Source organism: Capra hircus, chromosome 28, assembly GCF_001704415.2.
Source record: "Capra hircus breed San Clemente chromosome 28, ASM170441v1, whole genome shotgun sequence".
NCBI classification, from domain to species: Eukaryota; Metazoa; Chordata; class Mammalia; order Artiodactyla; family Bovidae; genus Capra; species Capra hircus.
Genome location: NC_030835.1, coordinates 14,723,919 through 14,745,929, shown reverse-complemented (window position 1 = coordinate 14,745,929; position 22,011 = coordinate 14,723,919). Strand labels below are relative to the sequence as shown.

The following is a 22,011-nucleotide window of genomic DNA, read 5'->3' as shown; positions in this document are numbered from 1 at the left end:
TAAAGATCTTTACCAGTCTGTCAAACCACTACTAGCCTGCCCAAATATTATTTTAGTGAGTAGAATAAGAATTTGAATTTCATATACTTATTTACTGGTGTGCTCTGGCCTGCAGCCAGGTTAAGTATTCTTCATCAAACTCACCAGTAAATTTTAGCCATTGTGTAAAAACTTTTACTATATCTGAGGATGTAACCTACACAGTGTTGTCTGTAAGATTCTTATTCATTGAACTGAGACAGTTCTGACTGTGATATAGAATTAGGTGCAACCTAATAGTGGAAGTCTTAATTTGAATGCAAGTTGGAGTCAGAAAACTTTTGTGTTCTGACAAAAACATGACGACTTTTTTAATAACGGTAGGCAACAGTGCATGGTCTGGGGCTGAAGTACAGCCAAGAGAGTGATAATGTAACTGAAGAGGCAATTTAATGTATTTCAAATGTGCTGCCCCAGATTCTACTGCCTAGAAGTGGGATATAGCAGAAGGGTTAAAAAAAAAATCACTGCTAATACAGAGTGAAGCAAGTCAGAAAGAGAAAAACATTATCATATATCAACGTGTCTATATGGAATCTGGAAAGATGGCACTGATGAACCTGTATGGAGGGCAGCAGTGGAAGCATCAGCATAGTGAACAGACTTGTGGACACAGTGGAGAAAGGAGAGAAATCGGGAGGGTAGCACTGAGACATAAATATCACCATATGTAAAATAGATAGCCAGTGGGGATTTGCTGTATGACGCAGAGAGCTCAGATTCAGTGCTCTGTGACACTGTAGGGGGTGAGATGAAGAAAGAGGTTCAAGAGGGAGCGGACATATGTACACCTGTGGCTGATTCATGTTGATGCATGGCAGAAACCAACACAACATTGTAAAGCAGTTATCCTCCACTTAAGAATAAATAAATTTTTAAAAATTACTGCTAGTGTTTCAAAAATGGTAGTAAGTGGTTCTGGGTCTTTGAAACAGTTTTGTAATTATAGCAAATTCATAGATACTTAGAAATGGTGCTTACTAAGAAACAAACTATCTTTTGATAACTGTAATGAGAAAATAGTAGTTTTTTGTTTGCTCAGTGAAAAGCTTTTAATTTAGGATTAAAACATTTTAATGGGATTTTTAAAAAGCTGCACAGTCCCAAATACTATAAACTGAGAGCTAAATGACCAAAGTAAATCTTGTCCTCTTACATTTTGGTTTGCTTTCATAAAAATTATTTTTATACTCTGATTTATGGATCTGCACATTGGTATAATTTGTCTCTATTATGCATATTAAATAAACTTTATTAGATAAAGTTGGATTTAAGCTTATTTTAGTGTGAGTGCAACTGTAATGTATAATTGCTTTAAGGAGAATAGATTAACATTAACTTCATAAAATTAAAAAAAAAATCTCTTCCCCATTTTTTGTCTTGGATATGGGTATTATTTTTTAGATTTTATACATCACTTGAAAATGGTAATTTTTTAAAAATTTACTGGATACCAAATCATGAATAGCTTCCTAAAACAGCACATATCTTTATGAACCAAATTTCATCAATCGTTTTAAATTCCTTTAGGGACATTTAAATGTGTGGTTTTTGAAGACAGTGTATGATATTTAAAGTGGACAGTTATTTCAGACAGCTGTACTCCAGTACTTTAGAATATTTGTACACACACACAGGCATACACACACACAATCTAGTGAAACTACAAGAAAAATCCAGCCTTCTTATTTATTTACATGTTTATATATTCCATTATGGTTTATTACAGGATATTGAATATAGTTTCCTATGCTGTACAGTAGGACCTTTCTGTTTATCCATTCTGTATGTAATTGTCTGCTGTTTCCAAACTCCTGATCCGTGGCCCCCTGCTCTGCCTTGGCAACCACAAGTCTGTTCTCTCTGTGACTGTTTCCGTTTTGTAGATTAAGTTCATTTATTTCATATTTTATGTTACATATATAAGTAGCATCATGTGACAGTTATCTTTCTGACTGACTTTGGTATAATGATCTCTAGGTCTGCCCGTGTAACTTCAGATGTCATTATTTCATTCTGTAAGAAAAATTCAGTATATTTAAATCACTACAATCACCACCTGAACAAAGATTTTGGTTCTGTAAAACACATGACAAGTAAAGGTTTTATTTTGTTGATAATGTCTTCATTATGTCTAAAAAACTGCATAATGATAAATTAGAAGCCATTTAGGTCTCTTGTGTGTTTGTGTAATTAAGACCAGGGGAGTGGTTTGTGTCTTTCCACTTATTGGTACCTGTCGTGTTAGGAAATTTTCCCAGTGAATTCCCAAATTGTCATAGTATAGAAGTTCTTTTGGTGTCAGCAATAATCAATTACATCAACCTATGACATACTTTTAAAATGTGTTGGTGAGTGGTATGTTCTTGTTGAAATATTTTTGCTTAGTTAAATTTGGTATTAAATAAATGTTTGAGAAACTCATGTTGACATACAGAATTCTGCATTGGTTTACCGGAATCACTATTGTTACTTTGTTTTTCAGTTTTTGTTACTTAATTGCATTATTGTTTCCCTTAAAGATAATTCCACCTTGAGTAAAACCTTTATAAACTTTTAACGGTTGTTTTCAAATACCCATTTCTTTTGTATTAACAAAAGATTTCAAGATTTTGTATTAACAAACAGATTCAAGAGGTAAGAGTGGGTTTGATTATTAGTTGATAGATGACTATCAGGTGTAGGGCAACAGGAGCAAAGAGCAGAGTTGATGGGGGCAATACCAGCTTACATTTACTGAGAATTTCTCTTTGTCACACATTACTACAAATGCATTACTTGTATTAGTCCTTGTATTCTTTACAACAAGCCTGTGGAGTAAGAACTAGTATTCTCATTTTACATATAAAAATAGTGACTCCCAAAAATGTTACGTAACTTCTGTAAGATCACATAGCTTATAGCTTGTGAATGGTAAATCCACAGTTTGAACCCAGGCAGTTTGATTCCAGAGCCGGTACATTTTTTTCTTTTCAGGGAAAGAAAGAAGGATCCCACTTACCTGACCAGGGACTGATCCTGGGCCATAGTAGTGAAAGCCTAGATTCCTAACCAGTAGACAAGCAGGAAACTCCCAAGAGTCCCTACTCTTAACTACTATGCTTTGTGGTTTTTATATCAGATTCTGTGTTGGAATAGCTATTTGAAATATTTAACTCTCTAGCTCTGGTTTCTTAAGCTGTAAATTAAGAAATTGTACTAGATCTTGCAGGTCACTTCCAATTCTAACATAAAAATTCTTCCATCCTGACATAAAACATGATTTTAATATTTCTGATTATTCTTTTTGAAATCTCTTGATCTGTTGAAACACAAAGGTTCAGTCATCTTCCAAAGTCACATTGTTAATGGATAACAATGGAGCTGGGTTTGTACTCAGATCTCTTATTATCTTGGTCTTCTTGTATTTAGTATGTGTGTGTTTGGTTGCGTTAATAATTGAGTTGAATTTATTTTCTTAATTTTCAAGTCATATCTGTTTGTGTGATATGCTTCAAACAAATGAGAAATGATATTGCTTTTATTTCCTTAAAATAACTCTTCCCCCCTGATTATCAAGTATTGCAACATGCTTATTGTATAAAATTTAGAAATTTTATAAATACCACCCCAGTGTTCTTGCCTGGAGAATCCCAGGGACGGAAAGCCTGGTGGGCTGCCATCTATGGGGTCGCACAGAGTTGGACACGACTGAAGCGACTTAGCAGCAGCAGCAGCAGAGATATTTGATATAGAGAAAGAAAGAGTCCACTGGAGGAGTAACTATTGATAGGTTGGTATTTTATTTATTTTTAAATATATGCATATGCTACAAGTGCTGTGTACTTTTTAGGACACTTTCTCCTTTAAAATTTTTAAAAATTTTTATTTTGAAATAATAATAGATTCATAGGAAGCTGTAAACAGTACAGAGGAATCCCATGCACTTTCAGTGGTCACATCTTGCATAATTATAACACTATAGTAAGACTAGGAAATTGACATTGACTCAGTGTGTGCATATGTATGTCATTTTATCCTGAGCACATTTCTGTAACCATTAATCTACTCAAGATATGGAAATATTTCATCACTGTGAAGATCTTCGTTGGGTTAGCCCCATCACTCAACAAATTCTCTCTAACCTCTGACAGATAACATTTAACCTCTGTACTGTTTTATACCAGTATAATTTTGTCATTTTGAGGACAAATGAAATCATACAGAATGTGAGGTTTTAAAATTGACTTTTTTCGCTCAGCATGATGCCCTTGAGAACCCTTCTAGTGTGTGTATCCAAGGTTTTACTGCTGTGTTTTCCATAGTATGGATGCATCACAGTTTAACTATTCATATATTGTAGTGTACTTGTTTTTATATGTCTCAGCAGTGACAAGTAATGAAGCGAGGGACACTTGAGTATAGGTTTTTGTGTGGACATAAGTTTTCATTTGTCTGGGATAAGTGCCCAAGAGTACAATTGCTAGGTCATATGATAAGTTTATGTTCATCTCTTTAAGAAATTGCCAAACTATTTTCCAGCATGGCTATATAATTTTACTTTGTCAACAGCAGTGTGTGAGAGATCCAGTTTCTCTGCATTCCTGCCAGAATTTCCTTTTCTCAAAATTTATTTTAGCTATTCTAGTAGGTATATAGTGATATCTCATCATAGTCTTAATTTTCATTTCCCCAGTAGCTAGTGATGCTGAACATCTTTTCATGGCTTATCTGCCATTCATATATCCTCTTTAATAACGTGCCTCTTCATATCTTTTGCTCATTTTTGTTTCTTTTCATCCTAACTTCAACCCTCATAATCATTTTACACTCTTCTGACAAGTATTCTTTCTAAAGCACACTCTGATTATATCATCCTCTTTTTCAACAATCTCTAGTGGTCTCCATTATCTGTAGAGTATTCTCAATTTGACCAAAGGTTCCATTATCTGGCCCTAGTATATATTTCCAACTTACTATACTACTATTCCCTGTGCCCTAAGAATACTAACAGTTCTCAATTGTTTTCTGTCTTAATACCTTTGTCCTGTAGTTTTCTCTGCTGTTGTACTTTTTCTCCATCTCTGCCCAGTTTTTAAAGTCTCAGCTCAAATGTTACTCCCAAGAACTCTTCTGTGATCTCACGAACAGGAAACTCTTTCCAATTCTCTCTTTTATTTTTAGCAAGTCACTTAAGTAACCACTTTATTAGCATTCTTCAGAGGGTTAAATGAGATAATAGATATAAAGAACTAGCAGCTATAATTCCTTTTATCTTTTTAAGAAATGACTTTCTTCAATACCCACCTGTAAAATCTTTGAGGGTAGGCTCTGCTTCAGATTTATCTAGGTAAATGCCACATTGCCTAGTATGCCTTCAGATAGCATATGCACAGTTTTAATCCAGTTGATGAACAAATGTAACAAGAGGGCATCTTAAGACTGTGTCCCCAGTGCTGTCGTAGCTGACATCTCTATACAACAGACAGTAAATGTTTGAGAGTGAACAGTGCAAAATTTGTGATTCACAGAAAGCCTTCATTGTTAGGCAGTCTCATTACTGTAATCATTTTTTTAAGATTTTTTTTTTTAATGTAGGCCATTTTTAAAGTCTTTATTGAATTTGTTGCAAAATTGCTTCTGTTTCGGTTTTTTGGCCATGAGGGCCTGTGGGATCTTAGCTCGCTGACTAGGTATAGAACCTGCACCCCCTGAGTTGGAAGGCAACCACTGGACCACCAGGGAGGTGCCTCATTGATGTAATCTCTGACGTAACTGAAGATCTTTGATAAATGCTTCTGCTGATAAGTAGAAAATATTCAATATTTATAACCGTCAAGCTCTACAAAACTACATGCACCCTTAGCTCATGTGAGATGGTGTAGTGTAATGAATAAGCAGATGGACTTTGAAATCAGATTGTCTAGGATGGAGTCTTGTTTGTAGTAGTTACTAGTGCAAGTTTCTCTGTTTCAGTTATCTGTAAAATGAGAAAGATAATATCTATTTATATGTTTGTTGAGAGGGTTATTTGAGCATATTAGTAAAGTATTTAGAACGTGCTGGCACTTTGTAACTGCCTTAAATGTTAGCTGATCTATTTAACAGGTATGTTATTACTTCCTGAAAATACACTGAACAGAGTTTAGAATTAAAGGGAATAAGTTAGGGTATATAGTTAGTTGACCCTTGAGCAACAAGGGTTTGAACTGTACAGGAGCACTTATTTGTCAATTTTTTTCAGTAGTAAATACTGCATTAGTACACGATCTGCAGTTGGTCAAATCCCTGGATGAAGAACCATGGGTATGAAGGAACTGCCCATTTGGAGGGCTGGCTAGAGGTTATATGCACATTTTTGACAGAGCAGAAGGTGGGCATGATATTTTTAAGGAGTAACAATGCTAAGCTAAGCTAAGTCACTTCAGTCGTGTCCGACTCTGTGCGACCCCACAGACGGTAGCCCACCAGGCTCCCCCACCACTGGGATTCTCCAGGCAAGAACACTAGAGTGGGTTGCCATTTCCTTCTCCAGTGCATGAAAGTGAGAAGTGAAAGTGAAGTCGCTCAGTCGTGTCTGACTCTTAGCAACCCCATGGACTGCAGCCCACCAGGCTCCTCTGTCCATGGGATTTTCCAGGCAAGAGTACTGGAGTGGGGTGCCATTGCCTAAGGATTAACACTACAGATGTCAAATAACTTGTACCTGAATAACTTGCCCACCATATCCCTGTACCACTGATTGGATGCCTCATTGTGCTTATCATGCTGTGCTATGCTTAGTTATTCAGTCGTGTCCGACTTTTTGCAACCCCGTGGACTTTGCATTGCAGCCCGCCAGGCTCCTCTGTCCATGGGGATTCTCTAGGCAAGATACTGGAGTGGGTTGCCATGCCTTCCTCCAGGGATTCTTCCCAACCCAGGGATTGAACCCAGGTCTCCCATATCGCAGGCGGATTCTTTATCAGCTCAGCTACCAGGGAAGCTTGTGTATATGTTTATATTTCATTCAGTTGTATCATGTAGATTATAAGAGAGACAACAACTCAACATAAAAATAGCCAGCGTATAATAGGTCAAATAAGATGTGTGCACAGTCACCTCAAAGATTAGTTATCCAAGCCAGAAGTAGAAGAACAAACAGAATTAGATTGAGCAATGTAACATAGTGCTTTGAAACTCTTGGTACGTATCAGAATTGCTTGGAGAACTTTTAAAAATGTATAGGTGTAAAGATCCTCTGGAAAAGGTCAGTTTTCATTCCAATCCCAAAGAAAAGCAATGCCAAGGAATGCTCAAACTACCGCACAATTGCACTCATCTCACACGCTAGTAAAGTAATGCTCAAAATTCTGCAACCCAGGCTTTAGCAATACGTGAACCGTGAACTCCCAGATGTTCAAGCTGGTTTTAGAAAAGGCAGAGGAACCAGAGATCAAATTGCCAACATCCGCTGGATCATGGAAAAAGCAAGAGAGTTCCAGAAGAACATCTCTTTCTGCTTTATTGACTATGCCAAAGCCTTTGACTGTGTGGATCACAATAAACGGTGGAAAATTCTGAAAGAGATGGGAATACCAGACCACCTGACCTGCCTCTTGAGAAACCTATATGCAGGTCAGGAAGCAACAGTTAGAACTGGACATGGAACAACAGACTGGTTCCAAATAGGAAAAGGAGTATGTCAAGGCTGTATATTGTCACCCTGCTTATTTAACTTATATGCAGAGTACATCATGAGAGACGCTGGGCTGGAAGAAGCACAAGGTGGAATCAAGATTGCCGGGAGAAATATCAGTAACCTCAGATATGCAGATGACACCACCCTTATGGCAGAAAGTGAAGAGGAGCTAAAAAGCCTCTTGATGAAAGTGAAAGAGGAGAGTGAAAAAGTTGGCTTAAAGCTCAACATTCAGAAAACAAAGATCATGGCATCCGGTCCCATCACTTCATGGGAAATAGATGGGGAAACAGTGGAAACAGTGTCAGACTTTATTTTTTGGGGCTCCAAAATCACTACAGATGGTGACTGCAGCCAAGAAATTAAAAGACGCTTACTCCTTGAAAGAAAAGTTATGACCAACCTAGATAGCATATTCAAAAGCAGAGACATTACTTTGCCAACTAAGGTCCATCTAGTCAAGGCTATGGTTTTTCCTGTGGGCATGTATGGATGTGAGAGTTGGACTGTGAAGAAGGCTGAGTGCCGAAGAATTTATGCTTTTGAACTATGGTGTTGGAGAAGACTCTTGGGAGTCCCTTGGACTGCTAGGAGATCCAACCAGTCCATTGTGAAGGAGATCAGCCCTGGGATTTCTTTGGAAGGAATCATGCTGAAGCTGAAACTCCAGTATTTTGGCCACCTCATGCGAAGAGTTGACTCATTGGAAAAGACTGATGCTGGGAGGGATTGGGGGCAGGAGGAGAAGGGGACAACAGAGGATGAGATGGCTGGATGGCATCACTGACTCGATGGACGTGAGTCTGAGTGAACTCTGGGAGTTGGTGATGGACAGGGAGGCCTGGCGTGCTGTGATTCATGGAGTCGCAAAGAGTTCGACATGACTGAGCGACTGAACTGAACTGAACTGAACTGAAAGCTCCTCTATCTTGAGAGATTCCGACTCAGTTGTCCTGTAGTGGGGCATGGGGATTGTTGGTACAGACATGTTTTTAAAATTTAGATTATTCTCATATATAGCCAGGGTTGAAAGCCATCATATATATGGTTTACTTAGAGCATAGGCAGAGGAGGAGTCAGAGAGGATTGGCGTTTTATATCCTGCACTGTGTAGAAGAGAGATAAACAAACTGGGAGATATAAACAGCCTTTTCTAGATAGATACTCTCTGTGTGGCACAGATGGTATTTTAGGTCTCATAAGAGTCTGAATTAAATTTTACTTAATAGCGTCTGTTTTTCCTTGTTCTGATTACTTACTCTACAAGTAACATTCTGCTTACTAAACCAGCCTTCTAGATATATCCAAATTATAAGGTTGTGTCTGAGACAAGGTGTTTGAGCATTCGCTCTAGACACTTGTCTAGTGTGGGCATTCTGGTTGTGAATTTGCTGTTAGTCTCCCTTGGTTTTGATGAACTTTAGAGGTACTGACAAGGTCAGATTTTGAAACTTCAAGACTGGATACCAGATCCTGATTCCTTGTGAATTTACCAAGTTAGTGACCAGGGGTTGTCTCTTGGGAATTAGACATTCTAAATTTCTTGATTTAAAACTATTGTAATAAAATTTTGTAATTAAAATAGGCATAAATAACAGGAAAATTTTTAATCTTTTTAAGAGTGTATACTTTCAACAATGAAGTAACCAATCTAAAGGCAGGATTTTGTTTTATTTTTTTAAATGATCTTGTTCAAAAAGGCTTTGGGAATTGAGTTCAGTTATTTTGATTACTGCTACTTTTTTTGCACATTCATTTAATAATACTTACTGAGAACCTATTATGTGCTAATCACACAGACCTTAGTAGTGTTCTTAGTAATCCATACTATCTTCTGTAAAAATAAAACAAAAATAACCTAACAAAAACCTACTAAACTTTCTTGCTGTCCTAGGTATTAGATTTTTTTTGTTTGTTTACTAAATACATTCTTATTTTCCTTTTTCTCCCCCTTTCTTTAATTTTTACTGTAGTATTTGTGTATTTTCTTATTCTTGATATTGTTGAACCTAACTAATAGATGAAATGGCCAGGTCTGAATATAGGCTTTATTTACATTTTTAATGGGACATTTTATTACTCTAAGTCCTTTTCTCCTGACCCGGTGTTCTTGGTTGAGGAAAAGATAGTTGAATAGCCTATTGTAATAAAAGGCTCAGAGGTTAAAGCGTCTGCCTCCAATGCGGGAGACCCGGGTTCGATCTCTGGTTCTGTAAGATCCCCTGGAGAAGGAAATGGCAACCCATTGTAATAAAACATGTCATTCATTCCAAAGATAATGGTATATAAATTTAATAAGAAGATATAAATTTAATAAGAGCAGATAAAACCATATCCTTCTTATTAATTTACCAGGAAATTAAAGGAAACAGCATAAAGTTATTTACCTTACCTAGAATTTTACCAGATTGTGGACCTTATGAGTTAGTTTCAAGCCTTTTAACTTTGGGTACTTTACTTGGTTTGAAAGATGACAACTTGAAAGACTGAAGGGCTAAAATGATTATATTCAGTCAGGGTTCGGTTACGAGAGACAGACTAGCCTGTGGACTGGGCTGCTAAGAATGACTTCTATTGTTTTGTTTTGTTTTTCATTTTGTCTGTGCCAGATCTTAATTGTGGCATGTAGGATCTTTTAGTTGTGGCATGCAGACCCTTTAGTTTTAGCTTGTGGGATCTAGTTCCCTGACCCGGGATCGAACCTGGACCCCTACATTGGGAGCGCAGAGTCTTAGCCACTGGACCACCAGGGAAGTCCAGGAATGATGTCTAGAACAAGATTTGAACAAGCCTGCTAGGGGAGTGCTCCCTTTGCCGCGGTTAGCAAAGGTAAATATTAGGGTAACAGAAGGCCAGTATGGAACTGTTAGTTTAAGAACATACCATTTGAACAACAACCATAACAGACCAATTCAAAAATGAGCAAAAGACTTGAATAGACATTTGTCTAAAGAATATATACAATTGCCCAGAAAGCAAATAAAAAGATGCTTACCATCCCTAGTCATTAATGGGACTCAAACCAAAATTACAGGAGATACCACTTCATACCCATTAAGAGGACCATTATTAAAACCAAAAATCAAAAAAAAGCAAGTGTTAGTAAGGGATGTGGAAAATTAAAACACTTGTGTGTTGCTCTGGGGATGCAGCTGCTTTGAAAACGGTATGATGATTCCTGAAAAAATTAAGCAATTAATCAAATGACCCAGAAATTCCACATCTGAATGCATACTCAAAAGAAGTGAAAGCAAGACTTAAACAGATATTTGTATACACTCATGTTCATAGCAGCGTTATTCACAATAGCCAAAAACTAAAAGCCACCTAAGTGTCCATTGATGGATGAATGAATAAACAAAATGAGGTATATACATACAATGGAATATTATTTAGCCTTAGAAATGAGAAAGTTTCTGACATATGCTAAAACACGGTGAACCTTGAATATTATTTAGCCTTAGAAATGAGAAAGTTTCTGACATATGCTAAAACATGGTGAACCTTGAAGATATTATGCAGAGGAGAATAAGGCAGACATGAAAGGACAAACATTGTAGGATTCCACTGGTTGTATCTCAGTTTAGTGCAGTTCAGTTGCTCAGTCGTGTCCAACTCTTTGCAACCCCATGGACTGTAGCACACCAGGCTTCCCTGTCCATCTACCAACTCCCGGAACTTGCTCAAACTCATGTTCATCGAGTCGGTGATGCCATCCAACCATCTCATCCTCTGTTTTCCCCTTCTCCTCCCGCCTTCAACCTTTCCCAGCATCGGAGTCTTTGCCAATGAGTCAGTTCTTCACATTAGGTGGCCAAAGTATTGGAGCTTCAGCTTCAGCATCTGTCCTTCCAAGGAATATTCAGGACTGATTTCCTTTAGAATGGATTGGTTTGACCTCCTTGCAGTCCAAGGGACTCTCAAGAGTCTTCTCCCAACACCACAGTTCAAAAGCATCAGTTCTTCAGTGCTCAGCTTTCTTTACAGACCAGTTCTCACATCCATACACGACTACTGGAAAAACCATAGCTTTGACTAGATGGACCTTTGTTGGTAAAGTAATATCTGTGCTTTTTAATATGCTGTCCAAGTTTGTTGTACCTTTTCTTTCCAGGAGCAAGAGTCTTTTAACTTCAAGGCTGCAGTCACCATCTGTAGTGATTTTGGAGCCTCCCAAAATAAAGTCTGTCACTGTTTCAATTGTTTCCCCATCTGTTTGCCATGAAGTGATGGAACTGGATGCCATGATCTTAGTTTTCTGAATGTTGAGCTTTAAGCCAACTTTTTCACTCTCCTCTTTCACTTTCATCAAGAGACTCTTTAGTTCTTCACTTTCTGCCATAAGGGTGGTGTCATCTGCATATCTGAGGTTTATTGATATTTCTCTCAGCAGTCTTGGTTCCAGCTTGTGCTTCATCCAGCCCAGTGTTTCTCATGATGTACTTTGCATGGAAGTTACATAAGCAGGGTGACAATATACAGCCTTGACGTACTCCTTTCCCAATTTGGAACCAGTCCATTGTTCCATGTCTGGTTCTAACTGTTGCTTCTTGAAATGCATACAGGTTTCTCAGGAGGCAGGTAAGGTGGTCTGGTATTCCCATCTCTTTAGGAATTTTCTTAAAATTTAAGAATTTTAAGTTTATTGTGATCCACACAGTCAAAGGCTTTGACATAGTCAATGAAGCAGAAGTAGACATTTTTCTGGATACTGGTTGTGTCTAGAATAATAGCGACAGAAAGTAGAATGGTGTTTGACAGGAGCATGCAGGAGGAAACAGTGGGGAGTTTTCATTTGGCATGATGGAAAAGTTTTAAAAATAAATGGTGGTTAATGATTGAACACCAATGTAAATGTACTTAATTCCACTGAAGAAGTGAAGTGCTGTGCACTTAAAATGATTGAAACAATAAAATTTCAGGTATGTATAGTCTAACACAAACACACACAGAAGAAACGTATCGTCACATATGTGATGCAGGCATTAGGGAGCTGGCACTGCTGCTCTACAGCTGCAGCTGCTTCCAGACAAAGAGTGAGTGATTAGAAACTGGAGAATTACATACACACTCACACCCAACAGTTCCATAATCTGTCTTGTGGATACCAAACTTTAGAAACATTTGGCCCCTACTTCACTTTCCGCTTTTGATACTGTGCAGGGGTCCCTGTGGGGTTCCTGGGCACAAAGCCCTTCTGTGTCCTGCATTTCTTTGATTAAAGGAAACAGCCTTCATTCATCCTCCATCACCTTCCCTGAGTCCCAGTGGGCAGAATCAAGCAGTTGTTAATTAGGAAAGGGATGGGAGACCAGGGAGAAACAAACAGTCCAGAGCAGCCTTGGGGCAAGGTCCTGTTTCCCTATCAAAGGTTATACACATCATCTTTGAGCTGTTTTGCAGATACTTAAACCCTCTCCAGGTGGGAGAAGTTAATGATTAACAATGATATGCTATCCACAAGCATGTAGACCCCAGACCAGTTGGACCTGAAGGTTGATGATGCTGACTCCTATTTACCTCGCCATCAACCTATCAAAAGAATGTCTAGGAGCCGATCACACCCTCTTGGACAATTACTGTAAAACTTCTCACTGTCTTCCCCAAGCTGGGACAGATGGTTTTGAGGGCATTAGCCTGCTGTTTCCCATTTTGCCTGGGAAAGCAATAAAGCTGTTCTTTTCTACTTCAGCCAAAACTTTCTCTGAGATTTGATTCAACACTGGTGTACAGAAAAGCTCAGCTTTCAACGTCACTTTTCCACATCTCATGTCAGGGGATATAGTTGGCTAAACTTAATTCACATTTAGAACCTTAGTGGCAAGGGATCCTGGAGGATAATTTTTAGTTTTTTAACTTCTGTAGTACAAAAAACAACTGGAGGGAGATTGGAAAGGATGCTGAGTGCCAATTCATCGTATTTGTCACAGACACTGAGTCAGTGGTGATTCACAGATGGTGATACTCCTTGTGTCAAGTCATCATTTCCAGGAGTGGCCAGATTGTCCTGTAGCTGGTCAGTCACAGAGATAGGGAAGGGCAAAACAAATAGCTTTAGTGAGGCAGAATAGGGAAAGAGTTTGTTGATAGACATTGTCTCTTTTTGTAGTTCTGGACTGATTGTGCTTGGTTTGTTACACCTAATACACAATATTTACAGTTTTAATATAGTATTCACAACTGAGTTATTTATATTATTGTGAAGATAATAATTTAGTGCCTATCACGCCAGTGGAATGTATACCACTCACTGATTAATGAATAGCTGTGCTTCTGTTAAGAAATACCAGATTTGGGGAGGACTTCCCTGGTGGCCCAGTGGTTAAGACTTTGTCTTCCTATGCACTGGGTGCAGGTTTGATCCCTGTTTGGGAAGCTAAGGTCCCACATGCCTCATGGCCAAAAAAGCAAAAACATAAGCAATATTGTAACAAATGTAATAAAGACTTAAAAAAAAAAGAAATACCAGATTTAAAGTTCTTGTGTTTATGAAAGCTGTTTTCATTGTGTTAAGTATGGAGATAAGATCATAGGAAATAATGAATTCTTTTGCTGTCAAGCTTTTGAAATCTCTAATCAGTGTGAACTAAATTTGGAGAGAAATATAAATTTGCTTGTAAATGAACAAGTTGATATGCTGAAAATTGAATTTTTGAATAGGTTTCAAAAATTTGTCAGTCCATCCAAAAGATAAGGTATCTGTACAGAACAGTCAGATACTTTAGTTTATGTATTATCTATGAGTTGGAACTAAGCTTGAGTAATGCCTGTTGATGGTACAATTCTGCATCAGTGGACTGTGTTCTCAGTGCCTTGTATTGACCTTTGATAACTAAGTTCTTAATTGCTCATGATTTCAAAATAAACTTCTTTGAAGTTGTGTCTCAAGTTGAGATCTTTTTAACGTGCTTATAGTGCAGGTAGAAAATTAAAAAAAAAAAAAAAAGTTGAGATCTTTCCTTTATGTACCAGTTAACACTTTGGACAGGTTCTATGCTTTGCATGCAGTGCTTTTTGATGTGGGTCAAGCTTTTTGATGTGGATCAGACTTTAATGACTACCTAGGAGTTAATGTCCAATTAACATGTCAGAATTTTTTGATTCTGTTATTCTACTTCTAGAAATCTAACCGAAGACACTGCAGTACTGTTTGTAATAGTAATAAAATTGTGAACAGTTGTCAACATTGGGAAATTGGCAGATTATTGTATAGACATACAATGGAATGTCCTTTTCAAAGGATAGTTTGATGACATTAGACAGGACTCATGCAACAATGTTAAGTAAAAATGTATTACATGTGGCATGGTTTCTCTGTAGAAATTTTCTACATAGAAAATACTGTGTGTGAAAGATAAATTAAAAAATTAAAAGTAGTTCTTGGGGCAGGGGTAATTTTGAAATTATAATTTTAGTGTTCTTCAACAGATACATTGTTCTTCTATATATTTTTCTGTCTCTATTATAGAAGTATATACTTTAACAGATCAAAACAATGCAGAAATTTGTAGAGTAAAAACCATAAAATTATGTCCTTAAGTCACCTGACTAGGCAAATGAAGTCCAATTTATCAACTTGTTCTCTTAAGGATTTTGTTTTTGTTGTCATATCTAAGAAATCTTTACTTAACCTAAATTCAAAAAGATTTTCTCATATATTTTCTTTTAGAAGTTTTCTAGTTTTAGATTTTAGCTTAAGTCTATAATCCATTGAAGTTAATTTTTATGTGGTGAGAGATATGGATTACTGTTTTTGCATATAGATATTCATTTGATCTAATAGCATTTGATGAAAAGACAATTCTTTCTCCACTGAATTGCCTGTGAACAACTGTAGAATATTATATATCCATAAATATGTAGGTCTGTTTCTCAATTCTCTGTTCTATTCCACTGATTTATTTTTATGCCAGTACTCAGTTCAGTTCAGTGGCTCAGTCGTGTCTGACTCTTTGTGACCCCATGGACTGTAGCACGTCAGGCTTCCCTGTCCATCACCAACTCCCGGAGCTTACTCAAACTCGTGTCCATTGAGTCGATGATGCCATCCAACCATCTCATCCTCTGTCGTCCCCTTCTCCTCCTGCTTTCAATCTTTCCTAGCATCAGGGTCTTTTCCAATGAGTCAGTCTTGTAATTAGTTATCTAGTCTTATTCTTTTTCAAGCTTGTTTTGATTATTCTGTGTCCTTTGCATTTCCATATCAGCTTTTGAAATAAGTTTATCAGTATCTACAAAGAAACTTGTTGGGATTTTGATTGGGACTGCATGGAATTTATAGACCAAATTTGGTAAGAATTGATGCATGTCAGTGAAAATCAGACGATCTAAGAAAGAAATGGAAAATTTTATTTGAGCCAAACTGGAGACTATAACCCAAGAACAGCATGTCAGAAAGCTCTCAGAGCTGTTCTACCAATTAGAAGTGTAGGCATAGTTATGTAAGTTTTTGTTTTTTGTGGGTTTTTTTTTGAGACAGAGGGCTGTACATTAAATGATATATTATTGACAGTTTAATACTCCAGATCTGAAAGTCTTGCGGCCCCTTACCAAGATCAAGAAGGAAAGTTATCTTTTAAGGAGTTGTCTTATTGGTGCTAGAAGAATGTTGCACTTTATGGCTGAGCAGGTGTTTCTGCCAATGGGGGAGGTTTGGTTGATGCATAATGCGGATATGCAGTTCTTGGTGGTGAAGGGAGAAGAGGCCAAAGGCAGAGAAAAAAAATTTTTTTAATTTTATGTTTAAATTTTTCTTGTCTTGCTGTAAAATATGAATGTTTTTGTATGTAAAATATGAATCCTTTAAAAATATTACTGAATTTGATTTGCTAAGATATGTTTCAGATTTTTCCTTCTATGTTCTTAAGGCCTGTCAGGCTATAGTTTTATTTTTTTGTAATGACATGTCTGGTTTTGGTATCAGGATAATACTGGCCTCATGGAATAAATTCAGAAATATTCCCTGCTTTTCTGGAAGAATTTTATTTTAGTAGTCTGTTTCTCCCAACTTCTGTGCTATTGTTGACATATATTTTACTTAACGTATTTACCCATGTAAGTACCATTTCTGATATTCTTCCATGCTTTGTGTAGATTCTTATTTTCATATGATGGCATTTTTTCCTGTGTGAAGGACTTCCTTTTCACATTTCTGGTGGTTCAGGTCTGCTGGAGATGAAATTGTCTAGTTTTTGTGTGTCTGAAAAAGTATTTATTTTACCTTTGTTTCTTAACAACCTTTTACTGGTCATAGAATTATAGGTTGATTGTTTTTTTCCCTTTTGGTGTTTTAAAGACATTATTTCACTGTCTTCTAACTTCCATTGTTTCCTATGAGGAATCTGCTATCATTATCTTTGTTTCTGTGTATGTAATGTATGTATCTTCTCTTTTTACTTTTAAGATTTTCTCATCACTGATTTTGAGTGATTTGATTATGTTACGGTGTGGTATAGTTTTTTGTGTGGTTCTAATGTTTGGAGTTTATTGAGCTTTTTGGATGTGAGTTTATAGTTTTCACCAAATTTTGGAAAATGCTGGCCACAGGTACTTCAAAATGTTTTTTCCTGTCCTCTCCTGTCTCCTCCCTTACATAAATGCATCTATTAGATGGTTTGAAGTCCCACCTCTCACTGATGCTCTTTTCATTTTGTTTCTTTTTCTTTTTTTTAATCATGGTAAAATATACATAGCAAACTTATATTTTAATCATTTTGAAGTCCATAATTCAGTGGCATTAAGTACATTTACTTTGTTGTGCACCCATTACTACCATCCATTTCCAGAACTTCATCATCCCAAATGAAAACTTTGTAGCCATTAAACAGTAATTCCCCTTTGTCTCTTATTGCTCAGTCCCTGGAAACCACTATCTGCTTTCTGTCTCTATGAATTTGACTGTTCTGCTACCTCATCTAAAGTGAATTATACAACATTTGTCCTTTTGTGTCTGACTTATTTCATTTAGCACAAGGTCTTCAAGGTTCCTTTTAAAGACTGAATATTGTTCTCTTCATTTTTAAAAGTTCTCTTTTTCCTGTGTTTCATTTTGAATAATTCATATTGTTATGTCTTCGAGTTTACTATGCCTCAACAGTATCTAATCAGCTATTAATCCCATGCAATGTGTTTTTTATTACATATCTTTGCAATTTCATTTCTAGAAGTTTCAGTTGGATCTTATGTGTCCATATCTCTTATTTCACTTTTTGAACATATGTAGTACAGTTATCATATCTGTGTCAACATCCTTGTCTGATAATTTTATTATCTGTGCCTGTTCTGGGTCAATTTCAATTGATTTTCTACATGTTGTAGGTGAGTTTTCCTACTTCTGTGCATGCCTGGTCGTCTTTGATTGGTTCCCAGACATAGTGATTTTACCCATTGGGTGCTGAATACTTTTGTATTCTCCCGCTTTGTTGAGGGATGTAATTAAATTACTTGAAAACACTCTGATCCTTTTGATTCTGCTTTTAAGATATGTTTGGCTGAACCAGAGACATGTTTAGGTTTAGGGCAGGATTTCTCCATATCAGCACTAATTCTTTGTTGTGAGAGACTGTCCTGTGCATTGCAGAGTGTTTTAACAGTATCCCTAATGTCTAGTCTTTAGATGAGCCCCTAGCTGTGACAACCAAAAATATCTCCAGAAATTGCCAAATGTTTTGAGGTGCCAGTTGCCCCCAGTTGAGAGCTCCTGTTTTAGGGTTAATTTTGCCTTTCTACTATGGAAAGATCTTGCTGTGTATTCTGCCCAGTGCCCCATGAATCATGAGATTTTTTTTTTTTCCAGCCTGGTTGTTTGCAGTAGGCGCTTTTAGTGATCTTGTGTGAGTACTAGGCATTATCGCCTCTAATCTTTCTGGGTGGTTCTTTTTTCAGTCTTGTTTGGTTTCCTCACATACAAGTGTTGATCAGCATTCAGCTGCCTGTTCAAGGGAGATCCTTTGCAAATCTCTGGAGTTCCATCTTAGTCTACGTACATTGTTATAACAAAAATACTGTAGGCCGAGTGCCTTAACATGTCTATTTCTCATGGATCTGGAGTCCAAGGAATCCAAGATCAAAGTGCCAGCAGATTTGGTGTCTATGAGGTCTCCTTCATAGGTGGTCTTCTTTTATCTGTGTCTTTACATGGCAGAACAGCTGAGAGAACTCTCTGGGGTATATAAGGGCATTAATTCTGTTCATGAGGATTCTGCCTTAATGACCTAATCACCTCCTAATGCTATCCCACTAGGAGTCAGAATTTCAATATAGGAATATAAGCATTCAGTCTATAACAAGCTCTCTTTCTCCTCTCTGTTATTCTCTCCCGTGTACACTAACCACCTTGATTTCCCTAGACTCTCACTTCCATCGCCACTCACGTAGCCTGCTGGGCCTCACCCAGTTCATATCCTGCACTGCTCATTCATGGCAGGGGCAGCAGGGCTCACCTGTTTCCTCCTCTCAAGGATCTCCTTGATGTCTTGTGCCCACTGGTTTGAAACTGGTTTTCTCTCCATATATTTTGTCTATATTTTGGCTGTTTCAGGTGGAAAAGTAAATCTGGTTTCTCTTATTGCATCTTGGTCAGAAACAGCAGTCCCTTTAACTGATAGTTGATTCATATTAATTATTTATTAAAGCTGAAAGAATTCTGAAATGTTTACTAATTTCTTCATTCTGTATATTTGTAGAAAATCTATAGCTGTCATATTCTTCATTAAAAGTTTCCTGTTCCCTGTAGGTCCTGTGGTACAACAAAAATATAATGTTGTCCTGAAGCCTTTTATCATCTTTTAACATACCTCTTTAAAGTGCATGTTTTCAGAGTGTTAACTAAATATGGGCCTCTAACTGTATGTAGCAGTATAGAATTAAAGGGCATGCCCTGACCTGATGGAGTACAACAGTGCAATGTGTCTTGCTTTTAGGGCATTGCCACAGCAGGTTCAAAGACTTCTAGGAAGCTTTCTTGTATGACAAATCATATTTTCTAGCAGCTGAAACACCAGCATCAAAGCCTGTTTGTTAGTTAAATTGAGGCTATAAAGAACAGATTGTTAGCCAGATTGGAGGTGATACAAGACAGAAAAAAACCCCAAAATACGACAGAGATCATTTTGAGCAGTGTATGAAATGAAACTCTACTGAAGAACAAGGATAAAAGGATGGGAGTGACTTGGAACCCACTGGTGGTAAGCTGTTAGAAAAATGAAAAAGTGAAATAGAAATAAAATGACAAAAGGAATCTGGCCTTATTTTGTATGAGATGAACCTCTCATACTTTTTACATTGTAATTGTTGCAGAGTTCATAGCATGCGCTTGTTGGATATTCAGGGTTGAAATAATTTATTCAGAGAATAACTTGGGGAAAAGATATGTATGTAGTATGTAGGATGAAGCCATCTGGCTGTCTATATGGATTAAAACATAGCAAAATCATTTTAAATGGCACTATATATATATGTAATAAGTGATATAAAATTATATACATCAATGTGTGTAAATTCCATTAGTTGAAGTGAATAAATCATAATTCCCTGTCCTTTGGGGTGGTGATGCTATATTGTAGGTAAAAAGCCTGGAAAGCTATTGTGGCTTTAGACTATTAAAAGTTTTGTTTGGAAACACTGAGTTAAGGTTTCCAAAAACTAGGTTTGCTTTGTAGTAATCAAAATATAAACATTTAATCAGCATGTTTCTTGTTGGCTGAATATTTTTGATGGTGTAAAAAGTACTTATGTAGCTGAGTATCTGCCTTATTCAGGTAATTATAAGTATTCCTGGCAACAGTTTGTGTTGGCTAGAAGAATGCAGAAATGGCAGCTTTTTACTTTTCCTCCACATAAGGAAGCATAGAAAGTTTTCATAGCCAAAAATGCTTATGATAAAGGATTGATAAGCACTAAAACCAGGAGTTAATATGTCTGGGAGGAGAGAAAGGTATTGATGTTTTGTTTTAGTTTTTAAAACTATTTAAAATCAAGTTTAACACATGTAAAGTGTAGCTCATAAGTATACGGATTGATGAATTTTCAGTGTATAACTACTGTTCAGATTAAGAAATGGAACATATGTATTGGAACTGTTTGATTCCCCCCCCCCCCCCCCAAGCTGTGTAGTGGGCATGTGAGTATTCGTTGTGTTATTCTTTCTTCTTCTTTTTTAATGCTTTAAACTTTACTGTGTTTTTAAAAAATCATCTCAGAGGAAAATATGGCCTTTAGTGATCTGGAAAATGCCAGAAAACCCACTGACTTTAGTTGTTGAGAAAGTACTTTAGGGAACTAGGTTTTTTCCATGTAAGCCTTTGTCTCCCACGTATCTGATAAAAGTTTAGAAGCCTGATATAGGCCCAAGTGACTGAACACTTTAAAATGGAAAAAGAACATAAACAGAACTGTGTGGGATCAAAGTAGTAAAAATTATTAGTACTTTTTGAAATGGTACATTCCTTTTATAATTGAAGTATAGGGAATTCCTTGGAGGTCCAGTGGTTAGGACACAGTGCTTTCATTGCTAAGGACTCAGATTCAGCCCCTGGTCGGGAACTAAGATCCCAAAAGCTGTGTGGTGTGGCCACAAAAAAAAAAAAAAAGAAATAATATAACTATAATTGCAGTGTAAAATATGGCCTCTCAAATTTGTGGGCATTGAAGTGTTTTATCACTAAATCACAATGATATTTTAAGAAGGAAATTCCTTATAAGTTCTGTAATGGAATATTCAAAGTATAGAAAGAAATGAGCTGTTAAGATATTCATAGATATTTATATCTAGTAAAGATTTTATATCTATTGTAGAAATTATTTGGATAGTATGTTTAATCGTAAGGGGTTTCCTAAAATTAGTTTTCCATCTACCTTTGTGGGTTTTTTGTGTTGTTTTGTTTCTTTTTGGAGTCAGTTGCTGTTCAGTTGCCAAGTTGTATCCAACTCTTTGTGACCCCATGGACTGTAGTGCGCCAGGCCTCCCTGTCCCTCAGCATCTCTCAGAGTTTGCCCAAGTTCATGTCGATTGAATCATTGATGCCATCCAATCATTTCATCCTCTGTCACCCTCTTCTGCTTCTGCCTTCAGTCTTTCCCAGCATCAGGGTCTTTCCATTGAGTCAGCTGTTCAGAGCTGTTAGTGATTGCCTTCCGCTCTTCTTTCTGAGCTGGGGGGCTCATCTTTTGGTGTCATTATCTTTTTGCCTTTTTATACAGTTTATGGGGTTCTCATGGCAAGAATACTGGAGTGGTTTGCCATTGCCTCCTCCAATGGACCACGTTTTGTCAGAATTCTCCACTGTGACCGTCTGTCTTGGGTGGTCTGCATG

General features: G+C 37.1%; 1 protein-coding gene across 1 annotated transcript in view; it reads left to right on the top strand.

Moving 5' to 3' along the window:
• SAMD8 (sterile alpha motif domain containing 8) overlaps window positions 1-22,011 on the top strand; it is a 51,163-nt gene that overhangs the window by 3,904 nt on the left and 25,248 nt on the right. The gene's annotated exons all lie outside the window — the stretch shown is intronic.